At 37.0% G+C, this 14,786-nt stretch overlaps 1 non-coding gene across 1 annotated transcript; it reads right to left on the minus strand.

Moving 5' to 3' along the window:
- Window positions 1–7,710: 7,710 nt before the first annotated feature.
- LOC141510379 (U6 spliceosomal RNA) lies at window positions 7,711–7,814 on the minus strand. Its single transcript, XR_012474874.1, has one exon. It is a non-coding gene; the product is annotated as a U6 spliceosomal RNA (small nuclear RNA).
- Window positions 7,815–14,786: the final 6,972 nt, after the last annotated feature.

Raw genomic sequence — 14,786 nt, forward strand, 5'->3', positions numbered from 1 at the left:
TTATAGATTGTCTATCCACATCTCACCACCTACTGTCATCTGTAAATAATATTATTTAGTGATATTTGTAGTGGTAGCAGTAGTAGTAGTAGTAGTAGTAGCAGTAGTAGTAGTAGTAGTTGTTGTAGTAGAAGTGATAGTAATAGAAATAGTAGTAGTAGACGTAAAAGTAGTAGAAGTAGTAGGAGGGGCAGCTAGGTGGCGCAGCGGATAAAGCACCCGCCCTGAAGTCAGGAGGACCTGGGTTCAAATCCAGTCTCAGATACTTCATAATGACCTAGCTGTGTGGCCTTGGGCAAGCCACCTAACCCCATTGCCCTGCAAAAACCTAAAAAGTAGGAGGAGGAGGAGGAGCAGGAGGAGGAGCAGTAGGAGTAGGAGTAGGAGTAGCAGAAATAGAAGTAGTAGTAATAGTAGTTGAAGTAGTAGTAGTAGCAGTAGTTGTTGTCGTAATAATTATTGTGGCAGTAGTAACTAATAATAGCAGTCGTTTATATAGTTCTTTAAGGATTCTTACTTGCCTTACCAGGCAGCTGGGAGTTACCTGAAGTCAGGAAAACTCATCTTCCTGGTTCAAATCTGGCCTCAGGCACATACTTCCTGTGTGACTATAACTCTGCCTCAGTGTTCTCATCTGTAAAATGACCTGGAGAAGAAAATGGCAGGACATTCCCTATCTTCACCAAGAAAACTCCAAATGGGGTCAGAAAGTGTCCGACACAACCAAGTGTCTGGACAGCCAGTGAAGTGTCTTCCATACATACCTCAGTTGCTACTCCTAATAGCCTCATGGATGGAGTGCTGTTATTCATGCCGGGACTTCTCGAATGCTTCCTTTTTGCATGCCTGTTCCTTTCCCTGATCTGTTCCAGCTTCCTTTTCTGTATTTGCGGTCTTCCCCTATTGGAACACAAAATCCCTGGGGATAGGCCTTGCCCCCGTTAATTTTATTTCTCTCCTCATTATTTATCATTGTGCTGGCACCTGGTAAATTCTTAAGAAGGATCTGTCTATGTGTCCTTACTCTTCTCCCAAGAAGATTAATCATAGCAAGAAAAGACAAATACTCTGTCACATTATTTGTGATAACAAAAAGCTGAAAACAAAACATGGACGCATGATTTAAGAAAGGTTTAAACACAACAAAATAGCTATGGTGCATGAATGTCCATTTCCCTGTCTTACTCCCTGTGTCTTCCTCTGTGGTGTAATTTTCCATATGTTCTATGGATATTTTGTTTGTACCCCTCATCACTGCCCCCCCATTAGACTGAGCTAAGGATGGCTTTGTCTGCCTTTGAACCCTCTATATTTAGTTCAGGAGCTAGAAAGGAGTGAGTGTTTCAGGAATATTTTTCACTAACTGACTGGAAATGAGGGATTTAGAGAACTATAAGGGTACTCCATCAGCAATGTGCAGTAGATGGAAAGTTGGCCTCTGAGACAGAAAACATGGTTTCAAATTCCACCTCCAAGACATACAGTCTGGGAGACCCTGGCTATATCACTGAACTTTTCATGTGTCCTCATCCATTCTCATACTAAAAAGTGTACAGAAAAGGTACCAAATTATTCTAGTGAATGAAGTCACTTAGTAGGAACTCATTTTGATGAAATTACAAGTTCAGTCCAAATAAGGGGTGGGGGGGACTACCCTGCAATGATGCAGAGTGAAGAAAGAAATTGTGATAAATAAAGGGGGAAGGAGAGACAGTAGGAAATGGAGAAAGCAGGTGATTTCATACAAAAAAGAGACTGTGAGCTCAATGGTCAGAAACCTAGAATTCCAAGAGGCAAAGGTGAGGAAGGAAAGAATTCTAGTCATGGTGTTCAGTCAGTTCAAAGAAAAGAAGATGGAAGATGGTGTGTCCATGAAGAAGAAAAAGAGCAATTTGATTGGAGCATTGAATGATTGCATAAAGGGGAGAAGTTTATAAGGTCAGAAGTATGAATTTTTAGGATTACAGACTTCTGGAAAAGACAGTAGGGAGGAAAATAATCCACCACCATCATATACTATAGTTTGCTTTTTTTAATGTCTTCATAAAAGACTGCATTGTCTACAAAAGCATCCATAAGGAAACTCTGAAAGACAAAGACACAAATATTCCTATTTACTAGGCAGATTCCCAATGATAAATTTATAGAAGATGCAGACCAATCTACAAGATGGCAAGTACGGATGGGTTTGGCTGTGAATTATGGAGCAGGACATTCAAATGAATGATATCACAATCATGTGAGTGTAATTGATGTAAATAAAATAAGCACTTATTAGTATGTAACTACCAAAGTAGAAACCTATCCTCAAACTATTAATAATGTCTAACATGCAAAAGTGGGAAATATAATTGACTATAAATTACAATCAGACTCCAAATGATGATGCTCCTTTTCGGGAATAGACTTGGTGTGTTTTGTCAGTGTTGACTGGGAAAAATCTATTGCACCAAAACAAAATGCAGCTATAAAAATTATAACATAATTTTGAAGTCCAAGAGTCAACACAGATGCAATCTGTTATGATGGGATGAATGATGGGATTCCAAGAGACAATTAAATGATAAAATAGGCAGAGCACCAGCAATGGAGTCAAGGATATTCAAATTTGGTCTCAGAAACTTACTGTAACACTTCACCCTTTTTCCCGCAGTTTCCTCATTTATCAAATGAACTAGAGAAGGAAATAGCAGACCACTACAGTATCTTTGCCAAGAAAACATCAATAGGATCAAAGAGTTGGACCCAACTTAAACCCAACACAGGTCGTAATTGATCATTTCAACTTGTTACTCCTATGGTCATTAGAAAGCACTTCACCACCCTGAGTCTCATTTCTTCTCTATAAAGTAAAGGAGATGAACTAAACAAATTTGGATTCTGCATCTATGACCTTATGGAATCATTTAGCCTCTGCAGGCCTTTGTTTTCTCATCTAGAATTGGATTTGATGACTTCTAAGGACTCTTCTGGGGATGGTGGTGAGGATTAACCTTTGGGATGGCTCCTGAGCCTCAGTTTCCCTGAAGATGAGGGCTAAGAACTCAGGCATCTGGAGGGCACAAGGCTTGGTCATGGTGCTCCAGGTGCTGCTGCTGCTTCCCCGTCCTGGGACCTGTTTACCTTTTCCAATGCCACGCAACTCAGTGACTCCTGATCATGTCTATGAAACAGTCACCTAACCTCCGGCACTTCACCTCTGACTGCTTAGAGGTCACTCATGGCCCCACTCTTCCCGCAAACTTGATTGTTTTCTCAAGCAGGATGCTTTTGGCCAATATTATGAATACAGTTTTGGCTACTGCAAGAGTCCAGATAATCATCTCAAGTCTTTATTAGAACAAAAGTACAGTAGCTTCTCCTCCCAATTACCTCTGATTCAGAGTGTGATACTTACCTTAACAGTAATTCTGATGATTCTTAAAAATTGGTTGTCTGGGAATCTTTGGTGGTTCTAAAATCTGGGAAGAATTGAGGTGTTTTACTGAGTTTGGAGACTTTCAGCCAGTTGGTTTACATAGATCCTTATGGGGCTTGTGTGGAACAACCAGTCAGAGGTGATGAAATCTCCAAGATTTTATTTTAGGGCAACTTTATTTGACACTTCTAGACACTATCTGCCAGTGAAGACTATTCTTACAAGTCTGGACAGCATACCATTTAATAAATGCAATGTTCTTCATTACTAAATAGCAGATAGTGATTCTTTCCCATATCAGACTCATGCAACAATAAAGCCTATTCTTCTGCCCATATCAAACTTGTATTTCAATATTCTCAATCACAGTTATCACAGAGTTTGATATTCCAGTCCAGACCGCCTTCTAATGAAAAAGTCAGAAAGATCTCTTGATACCTTGTTGTAAAGGAGCAGCAAAGACTGATTCTTTTGGACTTGTATATCAGATTTTAAGAGTTCATGTCAAAGTTTTTCAAAGTTAGCACAGGGTTTACAGAAAACTACATCCGTATGGGACAAGATAAAGTAAACTTCATTTTTTGGCAGTCAAACCCAGATGTGACAAAATGTGTTTGGCAACAAGACTTTGATAAAGAATATCATAAATTTGAATCTTACTCTACTCAAAAGCTTATAGATGCCATTTCGTCTGCAGAGGCTACATGGTCTTGCAAAAAATGGTTGATAGGGGCAGCTAGCTGGCATAGTGGATAAAGCACCGGCCCTGGAGTCAGGAGTACCTGGGTTCAAATCCAGTCTCAGACATTTAATAATTACCTAGCTGTATGGCCTCGGGCAAGCCACTTAACTCCATTTGCCTTGCAAAAACTGAAAAAAAAAAGTGGTTGATAATAGAATAATGCTTAAGAAAGATGCTATCATTGGAGTACAGATAGAATCCACTCATCCTAAAGATCTACTGGAAGTGACCAAGGGTGCTTCAATTCTCACAGCCCCTTGATATCAAGACTATATTAAATATTGGACAGGGTTGGAAGATATACTATATCCTAGAACCCCTTAATTTTATTAGGACTAAAGGTCAGAAAGATTTAATATATGTCCTCGGGGGAGAACATATGGATGCAACTAATCTCACACCCAGATTACAGCCTTGAGTAAATGCTGTTGGGTAGGGGTTTTGAGCTCCCAAAATGTCTAAAATCTTGTTGATGCTTATGATAAACTGACAGAACATTTCTGTCATCTAGTTTTGAGAAATGTAAAGTGCCCCAGTGGAGCGCAATGCAGAACAAAGTATTACACTGTGCTCAACTTAATTTTGACATTATGTAAAATAAAATACAAACTATGAAATTTTACAAAGAAAATAGCTTTGTAAAAATAAAAAAGAGTGTTTCCAGACTGAAGCCTATTGACTTTAGAATCAGTAAAAACCTGGATTTTTTTTAAATTTTTGCCTCCAACATTCAGGATCACAGGTCACTCATTTGAACAGTTTTCTCATCCATGCAATGTGAATAATAGTAACACCTACTTTAATGTCAAAACTGAGAAAGACATTTCAATATAGGGATATATCATTGGATATTAGTTTGGGATATCCTTTTCGCTAATATTTTTGCTAGAATCAAATGATAGAAATATGTTTAGGCACTTTACAAATATTAATGCTCCATAGGAATGTTGGTTATTACTTTTTATTAAAATACATTGAACTGACTGAAGATCAAAGAGTTATATGATTTCATTTTAATCCTCCTAGCTTTATTAGTATTATTTGCAGAGACCTGTCACATTCCTGCAAGTCTATAGAGTGCATATAATATTTATAATACTTAATAGAAATTTGCTTCTTAAGATTTTTCCTTTCAAGGTTCATAATCCCAAAAGTGAACTGAGGGAAGAGCATTTCCTGGCAATTAAGAGGCAGCTGGCCCCAACTTCTCCAGTCCATAACTCCTACAACCTCTGGCTCACAGATTCAATATTGTTTCAAGGATCGAACCCTTAATCACTTCTTCAGGCAATGCCCTGGATGACCAGGCTGGCAATTCAATTACATCTTTTCTGCTTACAGTGGAAACTTCACTTTATAGGCCACATTTCAGGTGCTGGTGCTGTCCCAGGTGACTTATCCTCTGTGATTGATGTTAGTGGTTGAAGGTGATTTAGAATTCTGCAATGTATAAGTTGGAAGTATACATTTATGTGCATATATATGTATATACATATATCATATACATATATGTGTATGTATGTATATATCCTATAAAAGTAATAGGAGTATACTTTAAAATAACAACAGTGGATAAAGCACTGACCCTGGAGTCAGGAGTACCTGAGTTCAAATCCAGTCTCAGACACTTAATAATTGCCTTGTGACCTTAGGCGAGGAGAAAACTAGCAATTTGAGAAGAAGGAAGAAGGGAGACCGAACTGGAGGAGATGCCAACTGCTCTGAACACTGGAGGGAGTCGAGGATTAGCGGAGCTAGGGAGAAGGAGGGGAAATGATCTGGACATGGAATCTAGCCAATTCAGGAGAAGTGAAGTTTAAGTAAGTTAGCGGTCTATCTTGATAAAGTTATAGAATCTCATATCTAGAGATGAAAGGGACCCCAGTGCCCACCTAGTCATTTTACAAACTGGGAACTGAGACTAGAGAAATAAAGTCACCTTCTTAAAGTCAACCAGCTAGTATGTAAGCTGATAACGTGTTGTTATATGAGTTCACTGAGGGTGAAGATGGGAGTGAAGGCATTTACTATTAGGCAAACTTCTAACCCTTCTCTTGACCCAAGCTCATTTCTACCCCTCAGGTTACTACTACTCCCCTGTTAACTCATTTGTTGTTGATGCTGTCCTTCATTCTCAAAGAGGACCATGACATCAGAGAGGCGATGCCATGACATGCAAGTAAATTGGATTTGAGCGAAGCCCCCTTCTATGCTAAGTCACCCAGCCTAACTTCCTTCCCCAGAGCAATCTGGGCCAGATGGCTAGATACACATCAGCACAACTATGATCAAATAGTGCTAAATACATAATTTAAATTTAAGGAATGCAAGTCAAAAAACTTTATCTTCTGCACCATGTGTCCTCATATATGTCCTAGTTTCTCTTATACAATCTAATTCTCTTAGTGAAAAAGGAAAGGAACAAAGTAAGAAAGAAGAAAGAGAAAAACGATGTCCTTTTTTGATATTTTTTTTTTACTTTTTTATGATCTGGATGTGTTTGGGTGAGTTTGCTATTATTCTGAAGACCTGACTACCTCCATATTAAAAACACCTTCTTTCTGAAGTGAAATACTTCAGGAAAGTAAAGTTGAACACATATTTGGAACTAGAATAAAAAATTCTTGGAATTAAATAATGAAACAACACTGGTTCCTAGAGATACTCATTTCTATCTGAAGTATAACTACCAGTGTTGGTTTCTGAGGAAAATAGCATGAAATTTTCCTGAGAACATCCTTGGAATTCATATTATAAAAATAGTACATTCATCAATTAGCCCAAATTCATTTGAAATGGAAGAGGAACGATTTTTTTTTTCTTGTGGCTCAATGATGGGGATTAGTAAAATATTTGCATAGTTTAGGAAAGTTCCTAGTTGAATGACTTCTTGCTTTTCTCTGCTAAGCTCAGTTGATTCTAAACTCAAAGAGTACATTTGTTAAATATTGATATCTGTTCAATTTTGATCCTCTGATACACCTCCGTTACAACTCTGACAGACATACATATTAGTAAGCCTTGAGTTGCTGTAGCTCCCATGTACACTGGGAATTGTTGGCTAATTTGACCGATTATCTGTAGAGTCAAAACAAGTAAACTCTCACTTTTCAGTCCTTCACTCTTCATGATACAACAACAATATTTCACATCTCTGTGAGCAAATCTAGTTGAACTCAGGTTATTCTTAAAGCTAGAATTATTTAATGGGAACTAGACAGAAAATAGTCCAACACATAAAGCTAGCTCATCATATAAAATGGAAAATATATCAATTTATAGATACGTAGGTGGCACATGGAATAGAAATCTATACTTGGAGTCTGAAAGACCTGCTTTATGATACTTAGCAACTGTGTGAGCTTTGCAAAAGTGCTTTACCTATCCCAGCTCCATTTTCTTCAGTTGTAATGCAAAAATAACACCCATTTGATAACGCAAATGACTTGATGTATAAAAAACACTTTGCAAAATGTAAGTTTCAAATTTAGATTTTTTAAAACTAAATTTTATTTTTTAATTTATTTTTATTAAAGACATTATTTGAGTTAAAAATATGGAACGCTTCATGAATTTGCATGTCATCCTTGCGCAGGGGCCATGCTAATCTCTGTATCATTCCAATTTTAGTATATGTGCTGCCGAAGCAAGCACTATTTTATTTTTAATGTTTTGATCAATGGATCCAAGAAAACTGTTTTTTTTTTCACTTTTAATCCCAAACGAAGAAAACACTGAAAATCATCTCATTATTTAGAATCCTGCTAATACCCCACCCATTGTTTCCTACTATTGCAGTAAGTTGGAACCAGGTCCATTTATATGAACACTGCTTCTTATTCACTATCATGGATTCTGCCTCTAGATCATGGGCAGCTCAAATCTTTGACTTACTTATAGATTAGAGTAAGAAAGTTGTGATTTCTCCAAATCCAGACAAATGCAACCAGAGAAGACTCTTGGCTATTTTTTTTTAATATAAGGCAGAATTCCTTTTTAAGTATATCAAACAAGCAAGATTTATGATTTCCTTAGAATTACAAACACCTAGTCCAATGCAGTATGGTATCTTATCCTTGCTATATGGTCTTGCCCATTAGAACATATTTGCTCAATGGTAGATATTTTGAGGGTTTTTTGGATTTTTTTGGATGCTGTTGCTCCAACATTAAGGGACTAGCAAATATGTTAAATGATTACTGAATGACTAACTTAAAGTTTTAAAAAGACTATAAACATTCCATTCACATTTAAAATTATATTTACTAATTGTGAAATTTCCCTCCATCTATTTTCCTCACTATTTTCTCTCATCCTTTTTTTTCTCTATATTTGTTATTTGTTATTTTTTTTAGGTTTTTGCAAGGCAAATGGGGTTAAGTGGCTTGCCCAAGGCCACACAGCTAGGTCATTATTAAGTGTCTGAGACCGGATTTGAACCCAGGTACTCCTGACTCCAAGGCCGGTGTTTTATCCACTGCGCCACCTAGCTGTCCCATATACTTGTTATTTTTATCTTCTCCCCCACTCTCTGATCCCAATCGACACACTGCTTTACATGGTTTTCTCCCTTCTCTACATGTTCAGATTCTTCTTTATCCTTCCAGATACACTCATTGTTTCATCTTCAACCAAGTGAGAATAAGTTTCCAACAGTAACTGTCCTCCACCCTTCTTCCTTCCCTATCTCATTGATATAATTGCTCCCTTTTACCTTTGCTTACCCAATTTTTCCTTTGAGAATCTTCCCATCATACACATTTCAGCCTCAAATTTTCTTTCAGACTACATTAGCAATGATGATAATTTTAAGAATATTAACAATATTCATATATAAATATAAAGTTTGATCTTCATGAGTGACTTATAATTAGTCTTTAATGTTTTCCTTATATTCTGCATCTTTTATATTGATTTTTTTTCAATGGGATTTGATCATTTTTTAGAAATACTTGAAAGTCTTTCAGTTAGAAAGATGTCCATTGCTTTGATCTTTTTCCTTCAGGGTTATATTCAGTTTTGCTGGTTGAATAAATCTTGGATGTAACAATAGAACGTTTACCCTTTGACATTCCAAGACCTAGTCTTCAAGAGTAGAAATTACTGAATCTTGTGACTGTCTTTCTGAACTATTTAAATCATTTTTTTCTTATTTGCAATATTTTCTCCTTAAATTGGAAGTTGTGAAAATTGACTATGACATTCCTATAAATTTTCCTCTTGGGGTGAATAGCAGATTTTTTCCCATTTCTATATTATTATGTTGATCTAAAGCATCAGGGCTATTTTCTTTCATAATTTCTTTTGATATTGTGTACAGATACCTTTTTGTCATAACGTTCAGGTATTTCTACAATTCTTACATTGTCTCTTCTCCATCCATTCTCCAGGTCAGTTGTTTTCTAATGAGATATTTCAGATTCTCTTCAATTTTTTCTGGATTTATTATTTCTTGGTTTCTTAATGTCATCCAGTTCTACTAGTTTTCAAGGAGTTCTTTTCTTTCTGAAGATTTTGTATCTTTTTCCAATTAGGTAACTATCTTTTCATAATGTTCTTGGATTACTATTTTTTGCAAATTTTTCTTCTATCTTTTTTTATTTGATATTTGAATACCTTTTTAAATTCTTTCAAGAACTCTCTTTGGGCTTGTGATCATTTGATGTTTCTCTTTGGGGTAGATTTGGCCTTTTTTAGACTATCTTCCTACGAATATAAACGCAGATCTTCTTTTATACAAAAGTAACTATGTCCATGTTCTTTTTCCTTTGCCTAGTCATCTTTATTTTTATTTCATTTTAGTTTCAGAAGCTCATTATTGTAATCGAGTTTTGCTCCTTAGTTTGGGGCAATGTTGCCTGAGGTCTTGGGTCCTCTTAGTGTTATTTTCTGAACTCTGACTTCTCAACCTCAGGGACTCCTCTGCTCCCCACAGTGAGGGCCCCCCAGCCATGCTGTTCCCAAAATATTCCTACTCTGGCCTGGTATTTCACTTACCAGCAGAGTGCTCACTCAGTCCACATTTCTTGTCACTTCTAGGACAGGCTTCTAGAATCAATGCTGAGTCCTTCAAAATTGCCTACTCAGCCATCTGCTGTCCTTAAGATGAAAGCTTGTGCCATGTAAGATCATAAAAAAGTTCATGCATTCATGATATAGCATTTCTTAAATTCTGGTCTGTTTTCTAAAAGAATTGCTCAAAGACCTACTTTTTTGATTCAATGAGGTTGACCTAGAGGTTTCTCTATTTACTCAGGTCAAACTTCAACCCCTAGAGGTCCTGTATATTCTGAGGTCCTCTCAAGATAACTTAGGACAACTGCTTTGCCCCTTTACTTTTGCTGCTCTATATTAATTTCTTGACTATTTTCTGTCTATTACTGGAGGAAATCTGGAGAACCTGGAAATTCCTGACCAACTAAAATTAACTTTGGAGTGGGAGTAGGAGTAGAAGGAGCAGCAGATGCTATAGTAATAGTAGTAGTGATAATTGTGGTATGACTAATAGTAGCAGCAGCAGCAGCAGTAATAGTAGTAGTAGTTGGAGTGGTGGTAGTAATCATATCCTAAGTTTCTATAGTTTCTATATGCTATATATATATAGTTCTAAATGTTATATAGTTCCTTATGTTATACATACATTTTATGTATAACATAAGGAAATTGGACTCAATTTGCCTCGTAGAGCTCTAATATTCTATAGACCTTGAGGCTCCTCTCGATTTTGTCCCAAATAATATTCCTAAGACTCATTATCATACTGCTTCCCATGATGCCAATGAACAACAGCTGGAAAGGCAAAGATGAAGAAAGAAAACCCAGCAGATGGAGAACAATCACAAAAATTGTGGCACTGGAAAGGCCTTTTGCAAGTTGACTTTCTAATTAGATCCAATGATTTTCATGTGGTCAGGGAACTAAGAATGCCTTCACTTACTGACCTTATTAAAACAGGGAGCAACCCAGATCTGCCTCCCAGGTCATAGTTTGCCATCCACTGAAAAAATCTAGTCATTACTGATGAAGCTATCTGCCAAGTGGCCATCCAATCTTTTCCAAAAGTGTCCAATGTCAAGGTATTTACTGTCTTCTAAGACTATGTGTCTTGCTCTCATCATTAGGAAATTTTTACCTTACCTCACGTCCAAATTTGCCTCTTTGAAAACAACTTCTTTCTTCTGTGTATGACTTCTGGCAGTGGATAGAATAAACCTCTCTCTCTTCCAGGTGATGACCCTTCCAATTTAGGAAGACCGCTATCATGTCTTCATCATTCATCTCTTCTCCATAAGCATCCTTTAAACCTTCAACTCCTTCTCATACAGGAAACTCTTAAAGCCTTAACTATCCTTTTTCTGCCTCCTGGAGAGTCTTCAACTTATCAAAGTCTTCTTAAAACAAGACATCTAAAAATAAAGATGTTTCAAATATGGTCTACCCATAAGAATAGGTAGTGAGGCTTTTTCTTCCCTCCCCGCTTTATAATTCTTTCCTCAATAGAATCTAAAATGGAATTTTCATTCTTGCCTGCCATAGAATCCTAAGATCATATATTTGGAACCAGAAGGGATTGTCAAGGTCATCTAGACCAACACCTTAATTTCTTTTTTTAAATTAAATTAAATTAAATTTATTTATTTTTATTTTTATACCATATATACATGTATATTTTTACATTATAAAATTTCCTTCCACTCTCCATTCCCACAACCCTCCTCTCAGTGGTGAACTGTCAGGTTAGCATTGTACATACATATATATTTTGGATAAACATGTTTACAGGTTAGTCATTTCCAGTATGAGGAATTAGGATTAAAGGAAAGAGATACATAAGAGATAATTTTTATAAAGTGTTCATCAGATTCTGAAGGGTTGCTTTTTGTTTATTGGTTTTGGTTTTTATTTGATTTTGTTTTTCTTCCTCTGTACAACCCTTTCACTTCGATGATGAGGAAATTGAAGTCAGGGGATTTAAGTGACTTGCTTAAGGTCACACATAGACTTACAGACCTCACAGGACGTCATTTTTTTAATCCAACATTTCATTTTATGGATGAGAAAACTGATGTATAGAGAATATTAAAAGATTTGTCCTGGTGGTCTTAAGACCACCGTGGCAGTTTGTTCATAAGGGAGGCTGTTGCTTATAATCCCAATGGAAACCATTGTTAGAAGATTAGGCTTCAAGTTTTCTCCTTGAGGGAAGCTGTCAGCTTAGAGAACATACTCATGGAAATATATTGGCCGTTACAGTTTTTGGACTTTAGTATAGCTATGTCTACCCCAAAATAGTTTTTTTTATCACTAGCTTTTGCTTCTCTCAGAAATTCAAACTCCCAAAATAATACTTCATCTGCCATCTTGTTTCTTTTTCTCCCTGATAACCCTCCCAAATCATATTTGCCCAGAAGCCTAAATTGCAAGTTGACTAGCTTCACTCAGATTCAAAATTTAAGAACACCCAAACCTTGAAAGTATACTTTGGAGCATGAGCTCCCCCCCAGCAGGATCACCCCTTCCCACTGTAGCACCCCTTTTCTGCCAAATGGACCCATGAATCTGTGCTCCCCAATGTAGGACTGCCAATGTGAGTTATCCTCCAGGTTAGTGTGTAGGACTGAGTTTTATGTTATTTCTAACTTTTTTCTCTCTCCTCTTGCCTCTCTTCCCCATTGCTTGCAATCACCTTTGTATTGAACAAACACGTATGGTTTTTCATGTTATTCTCTGAACTCTGAACTCAATGGCTAGTCGAATTGGGCTTTTTCTTAACATTAACTGATTATACAGGCAAGGACTTAACCTACTGACAGCCACATCTATACTTGGGGAGTGTGACATAGTGAACCCAGGAAGAGAAGGCAAGGGTCAATTAGGGGAACCCTATGTTCTCATAGGAAGGACTCCCTTTTATACCAGTCAAAAAAAAGAACGGTTATTGGTCTAGGATCACAGATGGCATATGGACTCATTATTGCTTTCTATCCCATGTCATTATGGATTCTTTTAGCCTGCAAATCAGCAAAATCCACTGGCATGCTTGGAAACCACTGCTGTCCCCAATTCAGAGGCGTCTTTCATCCAAGCAATTTAACACCACCCAACAACAGGAAGAGTCAGGATGAGACTTCAGCAATCATTTATAGGAATCTGGGGATGGCAGATTAGAAAAGGGCAAAGGAACTAAAAACAGAACATCTGGCCATAAATACTAGTAACAATTAAACAATGCCTTTTCCTAACATCTGTTTTCCAAGAACACAGATCCTTTTGGACTTAACTGCTTAATTAGTTGTTTATTTATTTGTTTTGCATCTTAATCCCAGCTCTTAGAAAATTGTGTTAACATTCATTGTTAACAGCTCTGAGTTTTCTCTGGTGGATTCCCCCTTCTCTGGCCTGCAGCTTGTGAATAATTAGTCTCAAAAGATACAATTTCATAAAAATGCAAAAGTGACATTCACCTACACGTTCTACCTCTCCCTAGGGAGTCTATCATTCAAAACACAGCATTAGGCTTTAGGCTACAATTCTTTTACTTTTTATTGGAATGCAATGGTCTCACAGCCTGGGCACAGTGCATAGGAAATTGCTTTAGATGCAAGAATTGGACACAGTTCTAAAGCTCCACACAAGGTAAGCATAATGGACAAATATTGTCTACAACTATCTGGAAATTGTAGACTTCTCGGTCATTTGTTTTGCATTATGCACCCTGATCTAATGAATCAAGGGAGAGTTTTCTTTCCAAGATTGTCTATTTTAGATACTTTCCATTCATTGGGAAATGATGTGGTTTCATAGAAAGAGAACGGGATTTGGAGTTGGAAAACTTGTGTTTACAGCCCACTTCTTTCATTGGATGCACGAATTTAGAGATATCTCCTTGCCAAATTTCATAAAGATGATTTGTGGCTGACCTGGGTTAGAGCATGATTTAATCAGCCACAGCTGGACACCCGGTTCATTGACTTTAACATCATGATGTCATTTGGGTCCTCTTCAATTGCAAAATTGATAAATCACTGAAGCACTCTGAGTTTAAGATTCTTACTCTATAAGATTAAGAAATTCTTCTAAAAGTCTTCTAAGGTCCTTTCCAGGTCAAAATCCATACTTCTTAGCCCTCTCCTCCATCTTTTACCCTGAAGAATAGGAAATAGGGACATCCAAAGAAGAAAAAAATGAATACTACTATGTATTCCTTCTGAAATGAATCAAATTGAAACTTTCAGTACTGTTCATATGAACTAGGCTAATAGCTTCTTGAAGAATTCTCTATTCTTCTCCCATCGTAACCCCTATTGACTTTTGTCCGACTAACGAGTATATAAACCTAATTGGGACTCTTGTCTGATCAAGGCCATTCACTGACTCTCTCCACTGTTAATTGGGTAAAACCAATGCTACCTGTGCTACCCTTGGAAACATGTTACAGAAGAATAGGCATAGGCGCTCTTCTGCATGTCCTTAGAAAATCACATTACTTCAGTGAAATGAACAGATTAGCCTAAATGGTTTCTATGTCCTCTTCTATTCCTAAATTCAATAAAAAAGTCCATAGGTTTTGAGAAGACTTTATTTTCAAATTCCAGTTCTATTATTTATTATTGATTTTTTAAAATA

Source organism: Macrotis lagotis, chromosome 1, assembly GCF_037893015.1.
Source record: "Macrotis lagotis isolate mMagLag1 chromosome 1, bilby.v1.9.chrom.fasta, whole genome shotgun sequence".
Classification (NCBI taxonomy): Eukaryota; Metazoa; Chordata; class Mammalia; order Peramelemorphia; family Peramelidae; genus Macrotis; species Macrotis lagotis.